This window comes from Bufo bufo, chromosome 3, assembly GCF_905171765.1.
Source record: "Bufo bufo chromosome 3, aBufBuf1.1, whole genome shotgun sequence".
Taxonomy (NCBI): Eukaryota; Metazoa; Chordata; class Amphibia; order Anura; family Bufonidae; genus Bufo; species Bufo bufo.
Window position 1 is genome coordinate 343,989,574 of NC_053391.1, and position 17,196 is coordinate 344,006,769.

Here is a 17,196-nt window from a genome sequence, read left to right on the forward strand (position 1 = left end):
GTTGTGACACATTTTATTGGAGCCTTATAAATGTTGTTATTTTAGGACTTTCTGCATTACTGCGCTAAAATATGTCCATTATCATAGCAGGTTTCATACTATTTCACATATGAAAGCAAATCTCATTTTTATTCAGACCCTAAAAGCAATCAATATACATTTCACAACAGAATCACATATAATTCCACTTCTGTTAAATCTGAGTAAATATCCCTGACATTTACCTCAAAGTTATTTATTGAAATATATACAATACACTTAGTATAGTGTGGGTGACATCTGGTCTGGTTATATATTGGAAGTCATTCACATCCTTAATGGAACAAGAAATCTCAAACTTATATATATATATATATATATATATATATATATATATATATATAGGAAAAAAAGCCAGCAGCACTCTGAATAATTGAAGAAAACGTGTGGTTTATTGACCCAAAAAAATGAAGCGACGTTTCAACAGCTCATTGCTGTCTTTATCAAGCCTACTGCACATGTGCTACAAGCATGTGATATATAGGGACATTGATCAACAAAAGATTAACATCAATTGAGAATATATAAGCAAAAAACATAAATATAGTGATGCCTATGAATATACAAATACATGTGGAAAACCGCCACAATTTGACAAATATAGTGCCTATAGAAACATAAATATAGAATACAACATTCTTGTATTACATAAAAAAGATCCTAATGAGTGCAGGTGAAAACAATATCTAAGTGAAATTAAAAGAACTCACTATCAGCTGTGTGACTGTATGCAATTTGCATCGCATGTTCGGCGGCGTTCCCATTCACCTACCGCGCATGCGCGGGAGGAACAAATATCGCGATCCTGTCGGCGTCCAGACACTGAATGGAATCCACAACAAAGATGGCCGGAGCAGCCTCACACGTAATGTGCGCATGTCCAGACCGCAATAGAGGCTGCAAATCAGTCGATACATACTCATAGTTATATGCATAGATACCAGAGAAATATAAGGAACAGGCTACTTATAGAAACAAATATCAAGAGGTCAATATGCTAATGAATAGGGTCTAGGACACTGGCAAACCGCAACCAACGTAATTTTACATAAATGGTCGCATAATTCAGCGCCTTATCAACCCACTGAGGCAGGCTATAAGGAGGATATGTAATCGGTGAGAAAGGATGTCATCCAACAATGACGGATCATGTTAATGATCAGTCAGTGTTAGGGATGGGGGAGAGATTGGCGTCGCCAGGACAACCCCTCGAACCACCTTCAATCCCCCATATTGATGCAACGCAGCCTCACCCAAACATTAAATTCTCCAAGCCAAAATTAGAATAATAATGAAATAAATTATCATATTTCCTTAAAAGGTACAAAAAACTATGACTGTAACGACTGTGTGGGCAGGCACCTAGTACAGCATAGGATACACTCCACATTAATATTGCAACGACGGTCCGGACATCATGTATGCAGATAACAAATACAGAATATGGGTAGCCGACTGGAACAGTGATAAACTTCATATCATACAGCAACACAATCATGACCGTGAGAATGTTACAAATCTAAAAACAAAGAGAGAAAAAATATTTTAGAAGAACTCTCGTATGAAATAACGCTTGATTAAATGCTTAATAGTATACATGTGCATTCACCATACAGTTGGGAATACGGATACAGCAAATAACAGAGTGAGGCAGTACTAATCTACCCTAAAATCCACATTTAACCCATTGGGTCTTAAAGTTTTCAAAGTAAATATCCAATATAATTCACGTTTTTTGAGCAGAGCTTGTCTATCTCCGCCCCTTCTCCCTAGTTCAATCTGTTCCAAGATACGGAATCTCAGGTCATTCTGTGTGTGTCCTGCCTCTTTAAAATGTTTGGACACCGGCAAATCCATTTTCTCTTTTCTGATGGAATAACAGTGCTGGTTAAGCCGTGTTTTTACATCCCACGTGGTCTCACCAACGTACCACTTCCCACAGGGACAGGCAAGTTGGTAGACCACGTAGGATGAGTCACAGGTAAGGAATTGTGTGATTTTGATCACTCCATTGGTGGCCGGATTGTGAAATGTGTCCCCTTTAATCATAAGTTTGCAATTTATGCAATGATAACACGGATAGCATCCAGTGCGGGTGGAACCGCACATGGCTCTCACATTCGTTTTGGTACTACCCACATCCGCCCTAACTAATCTGTCTCCCAAATTTCGCCCTCTACGGTAGGAAAACAAAGGGGGAGTGTGGAATTCTGAAATATGGGGGAAACTATTCCCAATCAAACTCCGGAAGGAAATATGATAATTTATTTCATTATTATTCTAATTTTGGCTTGGAGAATTTAATGTTTGGGTGAGGCTGTGTTGCATCAATATGGGGGATTGAGGGTGGTTCGAGGGGTTGTCCTGGCGACGCCAATCTCTCCCCCATCCCTAACACTGACTGATCATTAACATGATCTGTCATTGTTGGATGACATCCTTTCTCACCGATTACATATCCTCCTTATAGCCTGCCTCAGTGGGTTGATAAGGCGCTGAATTATGCGACCATTTATGTAAAATTACGTTGGTTGCGGTTTGCCAGTGTCCTAGACCCTATTCATTAGCATATTGACCTCTTGATATTTGTTTCTATAAGTATCCTGTTCCTTATATTTCTCTGGTATCTATGTATGTATCGACTGATTTGCAGCCTCTATTGCGGTCTGGACATGCGCACATTACGTGTGAGGCTGCTCCGGCCATCTTTGTTGTGGATTCCATTCAGTGTCTGGACGCCGACAGGATCGCGATATTTGTTCCTCCCGCGCATGCGCGGTAGGTGAATGGAAACGCCGCTGAACATGCGATGCAAATTGCATACAGTCACACAGCTGACAGTGAGTTCTTTTAATTTCACTTAGATATTGTGTTCACCTGCACTCATTAGGATCTTTTTTATGTAATACAAGAATGCTGTATTCTATATTTATGTTTCTATAGGCACTATATTTGTCAAATTGTGGCGGTTTTCCACATGTATTTGTATATTCATAGGCATCACTATATTTATGTTTTTTGCTTATATATTCTCAATTGATGTTAATCTTTTGTTGATCAATGTCCCTATATATCACATGCTTGTAGCACATGTGCAGTAGGCTTGATAAAGACAGTAATGAGCTGTTGAAACGTCGCTTCATTTTTTTGGGTCAATAAACCACACGTTTTCTTAAATTATTCGGAGTGCTGCTGGCTTTTTTTCCTTTCCATTTCACTGGACCTAGGTGCTGGTCCACACTGGCCGGTCGTGCACCCATCGTATCTACAGTGTGCTGCTTCCTCATTTTCTAAAGATGTGCCTTCACATGACATGCATCCCAGCAGAAATTTAGTCCAAAGTAGCTGTAGTTACAGGCCAGCATAGACTTTGATGACAGTTGGGTAGGAGCACATGTTGTTAGAGCTCAGGAACGTGCGCAAGAAACAGGTGAGGGTGACACAAGAGAAGAGGGGACATTGTCATCATCGAGGGGTGGCAGTGTGCCCGTGAGACAGCAGGGTCAAAGCGATTCCATAGAGACAGCAGGGTGGAAGCAGTTGGAGATCTGCAGCCAAATGTGGGAGTGGTACACCGTCTGCTACTTGGGAGACTACCTGTGAGGAACACACTAGCAGTACACGGCTTCATAAAAAGCAGTGGCAGGAAGGCGTCATGCAGTGTTGGAGGGAAAATGTCACACTTGTCAAGGTGGGAATTTTTCACCAAGTTGCTGGGGACGTTAGCGTGGAGGAATGTAGGATATGTGGGCAGAAGGTGAGATTGTCATGGTGGACAGGATACAAGATATACATAATACAACCATACAAGTGTCTAGGCAAGAAACTGGGGATGAAGGTCACCTCCTGACAAATCCCTACCACCTCTCTCTAGCCCTCTATGCCCACGTTCAGACCCTGAAGGTGGGAATAAACGTGTCCCCGTGCCTGGGCTGAATATTCCCTAAAATCCCTAAGATGGTGAAAGGGGGAAAGAGGCAGCCTGCTCCCTCAGGACCTGGAGGGGGCAGGCGTCTCTCAAACAGCCTAGACAGACAACCACAAGAAAGCAAAACCAACTTATCTTGTTACTGAGCAGGAACAGCAAATCCATCATGCCTTCCTCTGAGCCAGACAGAAGCTATAGCCCGCACAGGACACTGGGAGTGGGCGTAATTTAAACTCAAACCAACGACCCCACCCAGTGCACCTGAAGGGAGGCGGATACAGCTCAACTCAAAATAAAAACAAAAAAGGCTACACACGTGCTGCTAACCTGGCAGACCTCCGCACATAACCTGAGCAGGGTATGACAGTACCCCCCCTTCTACAGGTGACCTCCGGACACCCCGGCCCAACTTTATCCGGGTGGGATCTGTGAAAAGCCCTTACCAGTCGGCTGGCACTAACATCCACAGCCGAAACCCACATCCTCTCCTCAGGGCCGTATCCCCTCCAGTGTACCAGGTACTGAAGGGAACCCAGAAGAACTCTTGAGTCGAGAACCCTAGAGATCTCAAACTCTAAATTTCCATCAACCAGAACAAGGGGAGGAGGCAATGGCGATGGTTCCACCGGTTTCACATATTTCTTCAGTAAAGACCTGTGGAACACATCATGGATCCTCCAAGTCTGCGGAAGATCCAGACGAAACGCTACTGGATTGACCACTGCAGATATTTTGTAAGGTCCAATAAATCTTGGACCAAGTTTCCAAGTTGGTACTCTCAGATCACCCACACACTGGTCCGGACCAGTCATACGTCTCTTGTCAGTCATTCGCTTATACCTCTCACCCATCTTCTCCAAATTCACCTGGATCCTCCGCCAGATAGAAGACAAGGCAGAAGAAAATCTCTCCTCCTCTGGCATCCCAGAGGAACTAGTCCCAGAAAAGGTACCAAACTGAGGATGAAAACCGTATGCGCCAAAAAATGGCGACTTACCCGTGGACTCCTGCTTACGGTTATTCAAAGCAAACTCTGCTAGGGATAAGAATGAGGACCAGTCCTCCTGATTGTCAGCCACAAAGCACCTCAAGTAGGTCTCCAGGTTTTGATTAGTACGCTCTGTCTGCCCATTCAACTGCAGCTGAAAAGCCGAAGAGAACGAAAGTTGAATGGAGAGCAGAGAGCAGAACGCCCTCCAAAACCTGGAGACAAACTGCGTGCCCCTATCAGAAACCACATCCGAGGGAATCCCATGTAATTTCACGATATTATCAACAAAAATCTGAGCAAGAGTCTTGGCATTGGGCAGACTAGCTAACGATACAAAGTGAGCCATTTTACTAAAACGGTCAACAACCACCAAAATTACTGTTTTCCCGGAGGAACTCGGCAGATCAGTAATAAAGTCCATAGACAAGTGTGTCCAAGGACGAGACGGAATAGACAAAGGAAGAAGTGAACCAGAAGGTCGAGTGTGAGCAACCTTTGACCGTGCACAGGTTTCACAAGCTGCTACGTAATCCTCAACACTCTTACGTAACCCGGACCACCAGAACCTCCGAGACACAAGATCAAAGGTGGACTTACCACCAGGATGTCCAGCAAGGACAGTATTGTGATGTTCCTTGAATACCTTGTATCGCAGTCCATCAGGAACAAACAACGCCCCTTGGGGACAAGAACCAGGAGCCCCCTCCTGGGCTCCCAACACCACCATCTCCAATTCGGGGTACAGAGCGGAGACCACCACCCCATCAGTCAAAATCGGAGCAGGATCCTCTGAATCACATCCCCCAGGAAAACTGCGAGACAACACATCTGCCTTGATGTTTTTAACCCCCGGGCGAAAAGTAACAACAAAATTGAACCTGGTAAAGAACAGTGACCATCTAGCCTTTCTAGGATTCAGACGCTTGGCAGATTGCAGGTAAGCCAAATTCTTATGATCAGTATATACCGTAACGGGATGAGACACCCCCTCCAACCAGTGACGCCATGCCTCAAAGGCCAATTTGATGGCCAGCAATTCCCTATCTCCTACATCATAATTCCTCTCGGCGACCGAGAGTTTCTTGGAAAAAAAAGCACACGGAACCAATTTGCCAGATGATGAACCCTGCGACAGCACTGCTCCAACCCCCACTTCTGATGCATCAATCTCCACCACAAATGGCTGAGACACATCAGGCTGCACCAGAATGGGAGCAGACGCGAAACATTCCTTAATAGTCGAAAAGGCCTGCAATGCCTCATCCGACCAGACAGAGACGTCGACGCCCTTCTTAGTCTTATCGGTCAGAGGTTTTACAATGGTAGAATAGTTCAAGATAAATTTTCTATAATAATTAGTAAACCCCAAAAACCGCATCAAAGCTTTCTGACTCCCCATCGGTCCCATTCCAGAACCGCCCGGACCTTTTTGGGGTCCATACGAAAACCAGAGTCAGAAAGCAGATATCCCAGAAACTGAAGCTCCTGCACAGAAAACACACATTTCTCCAATTTGGCATATAATTTATCCTCCCGAAGGATCGACAAAACCTGTCTCACGTGATCCTGATGGGTCTTCAGATCAGGAGAGTAAATTAGAATGTCATCCAAGTAAACTACCACGAACCTCCCCACAAAATGATGGAAAATGTCATTGACGAATCGCTGAAATACCGCTGGCGTGTTAGTTAACCCAAAAGGCATAACCAGATTCTCGAAATGACCCTCGTGCATGTTGAAGGCCGTTTTCCACTCATCCCCTTCCTTGATTCTGATCAGATTGTAGGTCCCTCTTAAATCCAACTTGGAGAACACCTTGGCTCCAACAATTTGATCAAAAAGATCGGAGATCAAAGGAAGGGGATACGGATCCAGGACCATAATACGGTTCAATTCCCGGAAATCCAAACAAGGTCTCAGCGATCCATCCTTTTTCTTTACAAAGAATAAACCAACTGCAACCGTTGACTTAGATGGCCTAATATGACCTTTTGCCAAACTCTCGGCAATATACTTCCGCATGACCTCTCTTTCAGGTTGAGAAAGATTGTAAAGCCGAGACTTTGGCAACTTAGCCCCTGGGATGAGATTAACTGGACAATCATAGTCACGATGAGGGGGAAATTCCTGAGCCCCACCCTCCGAAAAGACATCCGCCAAATCTGAGAGATACTGAGGTAAAGCCATAGTAGACACACCAGAGATAGATGTGCAAAGACAATTGTCCAAACAAAATTCACTCCAACCAACTTGCTTGCCAATGTATAATTGGGTTATGTTTTGTCAACCACGGTAAACCTAAGACTATAGGAGCGGGCAAGTCATTCATGACAAAACAAGACATGATCTCAACATGTGAATCACCCACCCTCAACTGAAAACCATGATCAATATGTGTGAGACTCCTTTGAGAAAGAGGGGAAGAATCAATTGCAAAAACCGGAATCTCTCTTTCTAAAGTGCAAGTACTTAGACCCAGATTTTGAAGAAAAAGAAAATCAATAAGGTTTACCCCAGCACCACAGTCAATGAATACTTCAGCAATAAAATTTCTTGAGTCTAGCGCCACCATATCTGGAAGGAGAAAAACGAGTATTACAGGGAGCTTGCATACCTGCTTGCTCCACCACCTCATTCACACTACCAAGAGTCAGGGATGTTCTTTCTTTTTCTTTAAGTAAACTTCTTTGTGATTCTTTCTCATCAACATGCGGTTTAACAAAAGGACAAGCAAAAATAAAATGACCACTTTTTCCACAGTAATAACATAGTTTATGCAACCTCCTAAAGTTCCTACTACCAGAACGGATAGACACCTGATCCAGCTGCATGGGTTCCTCCCCTACCCCAGAGTTTCAGGTCATATCACCCTGGGGAGTAGTGATGAGCGGCAGGGGCAATATTCGAATTCGCGATATTTCGCGAATATTTGGTCGAATATTTGCCATATATTCGAGAATTCGCGAATTCATGATCTCCAGGCATTATTTTCTTGATTGCGAAAATTCGCATAAAATGCGCCTAAAATATTCGCATTAAAATTCGCATGAACTGGTATTTAAAAAAAATCGAATATTCGCGATTACGAATATATTTTGAGATATTCTAAATATTCGCAAACTCTCGAAGTGCCGATATTCGCGATTAAAATTCGCAATTCGAATATTCGTGATCAACACTAGTTAGAACCAATGATATGGTAGCTAGTAGTGATGAGCGACAGGGGCAATATTCGAATTCGCGATATTTCGCGAATATTTGGGCGAATATTCGCCATATATTCGAGAATTAGCGAATTCATGATCTCCAGGCATTATTCTCTTGATTGCGAAAATTCGCATAAAATTCGCCTAAAATAATCGCATAAAAATTCGCATAAACTGGTAAAAATCGAATATTCGCGATTACGAATATATTTTGCGATATTCTAAATATTCGCGAATTCTCGAAGTGCCGATATTCGCGATTAAAATTCGCAATTCGAATATTCGTGATCAACACTACTGGGGAGCAGGTGAGTCAAAACCACTCACAGAAGGGATCCCTTTCGCGGAGGGAACCTTACACCTCTCTCTAATACGTCTATCTAACCGTACTGTCAAAGACATAGCATTCTCTAAAGTATCCGGGTACTCATGAAAAACAAGGGCATCTTTCAATCTCTCAGATAACCCCTGACAAAACTGACTACGTAACGCTGGGTCATTCCACTCTGATTCAGTAGCCCATCTCCTAAATAGAGATGTCCCGAACTATTCACCAGCGAACAGTTCCCGGCGAACATCGCTTGTTCGCGTTCGCCGCAGCGGGCGAACATATGCGATGTTCGGACCGCCCCCTATATGTCATAATTGAGCAAACTTTGACTCTGTACCTCACAGTCAGCAGACACATTCCAGCCAATCAGCAGCATACCCTCCCTCCCAGACTCTCCCACCTCCTATCAAAAAGCAAGGAGAGCATCCATCTTAGATTCATTCTGAAGCTGCAGTGTTAGTGAGAGCAGGGAGAGTGCAGCTGCTGCTGATTTAATAGGGAAATCGTTAGCTAGGCCAGTGTTCTGTGTCCACTCCAGTCCTCAAAGACTCATCTGATCTGCTGTAAGGACAGCATCCTGACAGCACCCCAAAAAGCCCTTTTTACGGCTAGTACATCAGTCTGCTTTTTTTTTTTTCTGTAATATAATTGCAGTTGCCTGCCAGCGTGTGTCAGGCCCACAGAGTGTACTGTGCCCACTACTGCCAGCGCCCACCACTCATATCTGGTGGCACAGTAGCTTGCATTTAAAACAGTAAAACAATTTTTTGTCTGTAATATAATTGCAGTTGCCTGCCAGCGTGTTTCAGGCCCACAGAGTGTACTGTGCCCACTACTGCCAGTGCCCACCACTCATATCTGGTGGCACAGTAGCTTGCATTTAAAACAGTAAAACAATTTTTTCTCTGTAATATAATTGCAGTTGCCTGCCAGCGTGTCAGGCCCGCAGCATGTACTGTGCCCACTACTGCCAGTGCCCACCACTCATATCTGGTGTCACAGTAGCTTGCATTTAAAACAGTAAAAAATAAATTCTCTGTAATATAATTGCAGTTGCCTGCCAGCGTGTGTCAGGCCCACAGAGTGTACTGTGCCCACTACTGCCAGTGCCCACCACTCATATCTGGTGTCACAGTAGCTTGCATTTAAAACAGTAAAACAATTTTTTCTCTGTAATATAATTGCAGTTGCCTGCCAGCGTGTGTCAGGCCCACAGCGTGTACTGTGCCCACTACTGCCAGTGCCCACCACTCATATCTGGTGTCACAGTAGCTTACATTTAAAACAGTAAAACAATTTTTTCTCTGTAATATAATTGCAGTTGCCTGCCAGTGTGTGTCAGGCCCACAGCGTGTGATGTGTCCACTACTGCCAGTGCCCAGTGCCCACCACTCATATCTGGTGTCACAGTAGCTTGCATTTAAAACAGTAAAAAATAATAATCTCTGTAATATAATTGCAGTTGCCTGCCAGCGTGTGTCAGGCCCACAGCGTGTACTGTGCCTACTACTGCCAGTGCCCACCTCTCATATCTGGTGTCACAGTAGCTTGCATTTAAAACAGTTTCCAGTCTTCAACAGTCCAATTTTGGTGAGCTTGTGCAAATTGTAGCCTCTTTTTCCTATTTGTAGTGGAGATGAGTTGTACCCGGTGGGGTCTTCTGCTGTTGTAGCCCATCCGCCTCAAGGTTGTGCCTGTTGTGGCTTCACAAATGCTTTGCTGCATACCTCGGTTGTAACGAGTGGTTATTTCAGTCAACGTTGCTCTTCTATCAGCTTGAATCAGTCGGCCCATTCTCCTCTGACCTCTAGCATCCACAAGGCATTTTTGCCCACAGGACTGCCGCATACTGGATGTTTTTCCCTTTTCACACCATTCTTTGTAAACCCTAGAAATGGTTGTGCATGAAAATCCCAGTAACTGAGCAGATTGTGAAATACTCAGACTGGCCCGTCTGGCACCAACAACCATGCCACGCTCAAAATTGCTTAAATCACCTTTCTTTCCCATTCTGACATTCAGTTTGGAGTTCAGGAGATTGTCTTGACCAGGACCACACCCCTAAATGCATTGAAGCAACTGTCATGTGATTGGTTGACTAGATAATTGCATTAATGAGAAATAGAACAGGTGTTCCTAATAATTCTTTAGGTAAGTGTATATATATATATATATATATATATATATATATATATATATACACAGTACAGACCAAAAGTTTGGACACACCTTCTCATTCAAAGAGTTTTCTTTATTTTCATCACTATGAAAATTGTAGATTCACACTGAAGGCATCAAAACTATGAATTAACACATGTGGAATTCTATACATAACAAGTGTGAAACAACTGAAAATATGTCATATTCTAGGTACTTCAAAGTAGCCACCTTTTGCTTTGATTACTGCTTTGCACACTCTTGGCATTCTCTTGATGCCTTCATAGTCATGAAAATAAAGAAAACTCTTTGAATGAGAAGGTGTGACCAAACTTTTGGTCTGTACTGTATATATATATATATATATATATATAATTTTGCTTATTTTTTGCCCTTTATTCCCCTTTGTGATACCATAGATACAGATTTAATGTACATTTGACTTGATCTTGATGTACATACTATGAGATATGTATTTTCTTTTTGCCTTAACTTTCTGATCACAGAGATGTTTATATGACTTTGATCACAGAATTCCGTAAGGAAATACACCGGAAATGATCTTGACCATATATTTGTAACCTTGTATTAGGTTTTACGTGAAACCACTGATCATGTAATCTACTTATTTAGATATAAGTTGTAACTTGTTTTTTTGTCTGTATATTACAGTCTGATGAAGGCCTATGTATATGGCCGAAACGTCACGTGTAAAATTGCGGCATCTTCAATTAAAAATTATTCTTATTGCACCGCATATTACTGAAGTTCTCTATCATTGATATAACAGGGTGGGAACACGACATCCAGTAGCGACAAAACTAAGCAGGGTGCCACGACGTTATCCTGTAAATAATTTCTATTAGAGTTGAGCGGACACCTGGAAGTTTGGATTCAACAGGTTCGGCCGAACTTCGTAAAAAAGTTCGAGTTCGGGACCTGAACTTGACCCGAACTTGACCCCGAACCCCATTGAAGTCATGGGGGACCCGAACTTTGGAGCATTAAAATGGCTCTAAAAAAGTAATGGAAAGGGCTAGAGGGCTGCAAAAGGCAGCAAAATGTGGTTAAGAGCATGGCAAGTACTCTGCAAACAAATGTGGATAGGGAAATGACTTAAAATAACATAAAATACATAAAAATAAAAAATAATAATCTTAATCTAGGAGGAGGAGGTCCATATGGAGTAGGAGGTGGAAGCCGCGGTGGAGGAGGAGGTAGCCAACACTGGTTTTTGTTTTTGTTTTTTATTTTATTATTTTTTTTATTTTATTAATTTTTTAATTTGGGTAGACCCCAAAACATTGGTAAATATAAAAAACAAAACAAATAGAAAGTGCGCTGGAGTACAACATGGCTGGGTAAGGCCGGTATACATGTCTATTCTGCACAAGGTACGAACAAGTCCCGTGGGATCACTGCCTTGTTCATTTTAATGAATGTAAGCTTGTCCAATTTGGCTGTGGACAGGCGGATGCGCTTGTCTGTGATAACCCCCTCCTGCCGTGCTAAACAAACGTTTAGACAATACACTGGCTGCAGGGCAGGCAAGCACCTCCAATGCGTAAAGGGCAAGCTCAGACCATGTGCCCAATTTGGAGACCCAGAAGTTGAAGGGGGCAGACCCTTCAGTCAGTTCGTGTAGGCGTGTGCACACATACTGCTCCACAATGTTGCAGGTCCCCGTAATGTCCACGATCCAATTGGATATCTTCCCTATCAACTTTCGATGTTATTTTAAGCGCCTACTATGGTGATCACAGGTAACGGAGAATCAGGGTTCCATGCCAAAGAGGGAGCCGGAGAAAGGGATATCACATCCAAGAGAGGTCAATGGCTGAAATCTGATTGGGTGGAGAGGGTGGGTCAAGTTATTAAAGCGGAAGAATCAAAGGAAGGCAGGAGGTGAGCAGCAATTATCCACTCCCAACTCGGAGAGGTAGTGACGATAAATAAAAATACATTACTCTTAAGATGCCCTGTTATTGGAATGAGTAGTAAAAAAATACTGGGAATGTCACTGTAGTATTTTGGATGAGGAAACGTAATACAGGAGAGGCCCTGCTGCTGCTTTGTTGACTCTAGATAATTCGGCCTGATCGCACGTCCCCGTGACGTCCACGATCCATTTGGATATCTTCCCTATCAACATTCAATGTTCTTTTATGCTCCTACCATGGTGATCACGGGTAACGGGGAATCAGGGTTCCATGCCAGAGAGGGAGCTTGAGAAAGGGATACCACATCCAAGGGAGGTCAATGGCTGAAATCTGATTGGGTGGAGAGGGTGGGTCAAGTTATTAAATTAAATTCTTTACATGCGCCAGGCAAGGGATGTGCGTCAAACCGGCTAGGCCCAGAGCTGCTACGAGATTTCGCCCATTATTGCACACCACCAGGCTGGGTTTGAGGCTCACTGGCACCAACCACTCGGTCTGTTGTTCCATGCCCGTCCACAGCTCCTGCACGGTGTGAGGTTTGTCCCCCAAACAGATAAGTTAGGTGGACCTTGCCACAGATGGCGTTGCGCAGTGCACACCTGATTTTGTCCCCTACTTGGTTGTGCAGGGAAGGGATGGCTCGCCTGGAAAAGTAGTGGCGGCTGGGCACCGCCATAAGGCTTTTAAAACTCTCCGTCTCCACCAGACGGAATGACAGCATTTCAAAGGCCAGTAATTTTGAAATGCTGGCGTTCAGGGCCAGGGATTGTGGTTAAGTAGGGGGGTACTTCCTCTTTCGCTCCAATGTTTAGCAGATAGAGAATTGAACGCCTCCATGGGACATTGTGGAGATGCTTAGTGACCCAGGTGGTGGCGTTGCTGGCAGATCCTCTGTTTGCGGGGTGGAAGGTGCCACTGTCACTCCAGAGGTGGATGAAGAGGCCGAGACTGCAGCAGAAGAGGAAGCAGGAGGAGCCATAGACATTTCTTTGTTTTTAAGGTGTCTACTCCACTGCAGCTCGTGCTTTGCACTTAGATGCCTGGTCATGCAGGTTGTGCTCAGGTTTAGAACGTTTATGCCTCGCTTCAGGCTCTGATTGCACAGCGTGCAAACCACTTGTGTCTTGTCGTCAGCACATTGTCTGAAGAACTTCCACACCAGGGAACTCCTTGGAGCTGGCTTTGGTGTGCTCGGTCCCATGCTGCGGTGGGCAGTAGCAGGCTTTACTGTCTAGGGGACGGCTGCTCCACTTTTGCACCCTGATCCCTCTTCTTCTGTGCTGGTGGCTCTGTGCGATGACCGCCTCTTCCTCCAAACTACACAGGTCACTCTCATGACCTTGATTCCATGTGGGGTCGAGGACTTCATCGTTCTCCACATCATCTTCCACACAGTCTTCACCCCTGCCCTCCTTGTCGGTCTTCACACTGCAGAAAGCCACAGCAGTTGGCACCTGTGTTTCGTCATCATCCGAGACGTGCTGCTGTGGTCCTCCCAAGTACTCATCCTGAAACATAAGTGGTTGGGCATCTGTGCACTTCATTTCTTCCACTTCTGGGGCAGGGCTATGTGGATGGCCCTGGGAAACCCTGCTAGCAGAGTCATCAAAAAGCAGAAGAGGCTGCTCCATGACTTGAGGCTCAGACTGCTTGGCTGATTTGCAAGGGGGTGAGGTGAAGGACTGATGGACATGGGCTGCAGGTGCCAACTCTGATCTTTCAGCAGGAGACTAGGTGGGAGACAATGTGAAGGAACTGGAGGCACTGTCAGCCACCCAATCTACTATCGCCTGTACTTGTTCTGGCCTGACCATTCGTAGAGCCACATTCGGCCCTACCAAAAAATATTAAAGGTGTTTCACTTGTGCGTGTAGCTGGCACAGATCGACTACATCCTCTCTCAGCAACAGGAGCTCCACCAGCAGCAACACGACCGGCGCCACGTCCCTTATTTGATGATCTCCTCATTCTTTGCGTTCACCCACCAAACTAACAGATGTTTTTTGTCAGTCGACAATGTAACCGCCAATAGTCAACAATTAAGTTCACTGAGAGTAAGGCAGTTCCGGTGTCATAAAGAGGAAAAATTTATTGAGGTCACACAACAGTGTGACAGGCGAATTTTATACAATTACTTCACGGTCCCAAAAAATGTTAATTTGTCAACCAACAATGTAACTGCAGTATTGACTGGTTGTATTTGACTGGGACAAATGCAGCAAACGTCCCAGATGTAGGGATTTGCAAATAATTGGTGTTTTTTTGAACCCAGAATATAACAGCAGTATTTAAAGTTTGTATTTGACTGTCACAAATGCAACAAAGGCAATAAATGTATTATCTTGCCCAAAATGGGTGTTTTTTTTTTAAACAAGAATGTAACAGCAGTATCTACCACTTATATTGGACTGTCAGAAATGCAGCAAAGGCTGCAAATTCATTATCTTGCCCAAAATGGGTGTTTTTTTTAAATAAGAATATAACAGCATTATCTAACACTTGTATTGTAATGTGACAAATGCAGCATAGGCCGCAAATGTATTATCTTGCCCAAAATGGGTGTTTTTTTAATACCAGAATATAACAGCACTATCTAACGCTTGTATTTCACTGTGACAAATGCAGCAAAGGCACCAGATGTAGGCAGGGTATTGCTAAATTTTTATTTATTTTTTTAACTCAGAATATAATTGCAGTATTTCAAACTTGTATTTCAATGTGACAAATGCAGCAAAGGCCGCAGATGTAGGCTATTGCAAATAATGTTTTTTTTTAAACCCAGAATATAATAGCAGTATTTCAAGCTTTTATTTCACTGTCACAAATGCAACAAAGGCCGCAAATTTATTATCTTGCCTAAAATGGGTGTTTTTTCTTTTATTAACAATTTTTTTTTTTTTTTTTTTTAAAGTTGTACATATCCATACAAATAGTAGTCAAAATACAGTTTTTGCATATGAAAAAGTTACAAGCATAGTTGGCAGATATGCATGTTCACCGGTGAAGGCTAGCTAGGACAGGTTTTGGATAAATCCAGTTAACAAAATAACCATAAACAAAGAGAAGACATGGGTATTTGGAATAAGCTACTATATTGAGGTTTGAACGTTTGACACAGTATGGGCCCTGCAGTATGAGTGCCGTAGGGGGATTATCAGATAAGGGGGTTAGGAGAAATTCCTGCAATTTTTCCAGAGGGACAATATCCGGAGGAATGTAGCTCTGGATCGTAGCTCCCAGTGGGAAAGTTCCTCAAGCCTATATATCTGATCGACCTTGTTTATCCAGTGTTCTTCAGTAGGGACTTCAGGGGAAAGCCAAAAGGATGGCAGAAGTATTCTGGCCGCAGCCAGCAAAATGGAGAGGCTTTGTGTGAGTTAACTCCTCCATCTCCAAGAGTAAGCAAAGTTACCTCAGGGGAAAGAAGTCAGGCAAATTCGGTTGCAGGTGTTGACAATTTTAGACCACCAGGTCTTGATAGGGACGCAGGACCACCAGATATGAAGGTATGTACCTTTTTCATTCTGACATCTACAACACACATCTGGAGAACCAGGTTTGTAAATACAAGTCTTATCTGGGGTCCTGTACCAGCGTTATAATACCTTGTGACAATTTTCTTCGATGTGAATGCATCTGGAGATCCTATGGGGGTTAACTAATAATTTCGCAATTTCAGAGGTCGACAGAGATCGCTGTAGGTCCCTCTCCCATAAGCCAATGACAGCAAGTATTGTGCTGGAAGAAGGAGTCTTAAGAGACTTATATATTGTGGATATTATTTTGGGAGGGGGTAGCAAATTGCCCGTCAGCCTCTCAAACCAGCTGGTCTCTCCTGAGGGGATAGTTTTTTTTATAAGAAGGAGAGTTTCTGACTTTAAATATCTCATAAATATAAACTAAATATAGAGCTAGGACATCCTTTACAAGTAAAAGGGGGAGGGTAGTGTCAAGGCTCCCCTGCCAGCCGAGAACCACCTCCACACTTTCAGAGTATTACGAATCATGGAATTGGGAATAGAGTTGGGTGTCCTAGGTGGTTTGTCAGCTAGCAGAAGGGCCCGGACAGGGGAGGGGAAGAAGGAGTTTTCCAAAAATCAACCAGTTGTTTTTTTTTTGGGGGGGGGGGGGGCATCTGATCCAGTCCACTGCTCTGGCGAGCTGAATGGCTCTCATGTAGGTTTCAGGGTCAGGTAGCCCGATTCCTCCATAAGCTTTGAGTTTAGTAAGCGTGTCAAAAGAGATACGTGGGCTCTTCCCCTGCCAAATATATCTATGAATCAGTTTATTTAGGGAAATGAAGTAGGTTTTGGGGATCTCAATAAGGAGAACTTGCATCAGGTAAATTAATCTCGGGATTACCAGAGACATGAGGATGTTCTTCCTTCCAAACCAGGACAGGTATGGAAAGTCCAATGAGTCCAGCTGGGCAGTTATCGAAAGCAATAGAGGTTTGTAGTTTAGTTTAAATAGGTCTGACAAATAAGTTTCACTCCAAGATATGTCAGTTGTTGGGTGTGCCAATCAAAAAGGGAATTTGTCTGGAGGGAAGAAAGAGCCAGGGGGGAGAGGCCAACATGAAGTACTTGGGATTTGGAAGGATT